At 27.4% G+C, this 2,389-nt stretch overlaps 1 pseudogene; it reads left to right on the forward strand.

The window, feature by feature from the left end:
• Window positions 1-2,088: 2,088 nt before the first annotated feature.
• Window positions 2,089-2,189, forward strand: LOC144371556 (U6 spliceosomal RNA; annotated as a pseudogene).
• The last annotated feature ends 200 nt before the right edge of the window (window positions 2,190-2,389 follow it).

The following is a 2,389-nucleotide window of genomic DNA, read 5'->3' on the forward strand; positions in this document are numbered from 1 at the left end:
AATACTAGTAACAACAAGGAAGGAAAACAAAGTAGGTTCTCAGGTAGTATGTATCTCAACTATTTGGTGCTTTGGTACAGAATGCTCTGAAGCTACAAAGTTAGAAAACTTTCTTAAAAAATCCTCATTCACAAGAAGGTAATTTTGAAAATATAAGAAAACTCATAATTTATAGCATAATAGGATGTGTTTGAATTCCATGCAGACTCATTCTATGTAAAAAGAAAACTACAAACAGCTGGGCAGCTCTGGAGGCTGAGGCAAGAGGACCCTAAGTTCAAAGCCAGCCTCAGCAACTTAGCCTGGTCCTGAACAACTTAAAAAGACTCTCTCTCAAAATAATAATAATAATAATAATAATAATAATAATAATAATAATAATAAAATTAAAAGAAAAAAAAAGATGGGTTGGGAATGTTGCTCAGTGGCCAACTGTTCCTGAGTTCAATTTCTGGTACCAAAAAAAAAAAAAATTAAGAATAGGATAAACTTCTTGAAGACAGCAAAGAGATATCAACATGTCATGATTGCCTGACCAAAAATTTAAATCCCTAGTTTAATATTCCAAAACAACTAAATAAAATAATGCACTAAACAAAGAATAAATCTGAACTATAAAAAAATAAAAGTCAATGAAAGAGAGTTTTAAAATAGAGGTTTCATTTCAGAGGCCAGAAATGATTTATAAATCTATTTCAAATAATTTCAGAAATGAAGACAAAACTAAGCAATGGAAAAAAATATATATCATATTTTATAACAAAAGGAATAGAAAATGCAAAATTCAAATTTAAATAGAGAAAAAATATAGAAGGACATAAAATGAGAGGCAAAATTGTAGAAAAAAAGATAAAATAGTTCCAGTATATTTATGAAAGACAAAAATGAAAGCAAAAGAAAAGCAAAGAATAAAGTATTTATAGATAATTTCTTTCTGAAATAAAATAAGAATTATAGATTCATATAAAAAAGGAACTTCATGAGTCTGAGGAAACTTTCACATGCAGTTCAAATCAAGACATGTTATGGCAAAATGATTTGACTACAGTTCCAAATGCTTTCACAAGTCAATAATCTAAAGACAATTCTAACACAACTTCAAAAATTCCATAGAATTTTTTAAAAATCCTTTAAAATTCTAGTTATGAGGTAACTACAATATTAATTATAAAATTTGATAAAATTCCACTAAAAGGAAACTAAAGACCAATCTTGGATAAAAATATCAATAAGATTTTTCAGTTTATAAATTCTTATACTTGCTATGAAAATACCATTATTGTGTTTTTTTTTTCTTGGAGCTAAAAAAAAGTGCATTTTAATGTTTATGTGGAAGGACACAAACAAAAATAAGGAAACACTGAAAAATCATGAAAGAGGCATGGGTTAGCTGGCCCAATAAGTGTATTTTTTATATTTATGCATAAATAAAACAGAATGGAAATGCTGGAAGTGAATGTATTTGCAAACAGAACTTTAGTATATTAAACATGTAACATCAGATACCAGTAAGAAAAAATATACTTTTAATAATAATTGGTGTTGGGATAAATGTATAATTATGATAATAAACAAAATTATTTTCATATTGTACACACAAATGTTACAAGAAAATGTGAGTAATTTATCAAAAATTACAAAAGTAGGGCAAAAATTTTTTCTTTTTTTTTTCAGTGAAGATGATTGAACCCAAGGGGTGCTTTACCATTGAACTAAAGCCCTTTTTATTCAAGAAAGGGTCTTGCTAAATTTTTCAGGTTGGGCTTGAACTTGTAACACTTCAACCTCAGACTCCAGAGTACCTGAGATTACAAACATGCAGATTTTAACTGTAACTCAAAGAATAGAAGCAATAAAAGATAAAATTAATGATTTTAATCACATATAATTTGTGAAAAATTCATGACAAATAAACATTAAAAACAAATTGACAAATTTCAAAATTTGTATTTTGAAATATTTCTTTTAATAAAAAATATTAAAGGCCATCACATCTACTCATTAAATAAGAGTATACAATTCAAAAATTTTGCAGTATAGACAAGCAAGACAGTCATGTATACCCTAAGAGTAAAGAGAAAGGTAAGGTGTTGCTATGCCAGCACATAACAAAATTTGAAATAAAACAGATATTAGTATGGCTCCTGCCTAAGGACAACATGAAAATTTGCGAAGGATTCTCTATCATTCTGAATTCTTGAAATAATAAATTTCCTACAATGTGTACTTTAATAAATTATATGTATATATATATATATATATATATATATATATATATATATAGAGAGAGAGAGAGAGAGAGAGAGAGAAGAGAGAGAGAGAGAGAGAGAGAGAGAGAGAAAGTAAAAAGGAATACAAGGACATCTTAAATTATTTTCAGTGATCATAT

Source organism: Ictidomys tridecemlineatus, chromosome 16 (genome assembly GCF_052094955.1).
Source record: "Ictidomys tridecemlineatus isolate mIctTri1 chromosome 16, mIctTri1.hap1, whole genome shotgun sequence".
NCBI lineage: Eukaryota > Metazoa > Chordata > Mammalia > Rodentia > Sciuridae > Ictidomys > Ictidomys tridecemlineatus.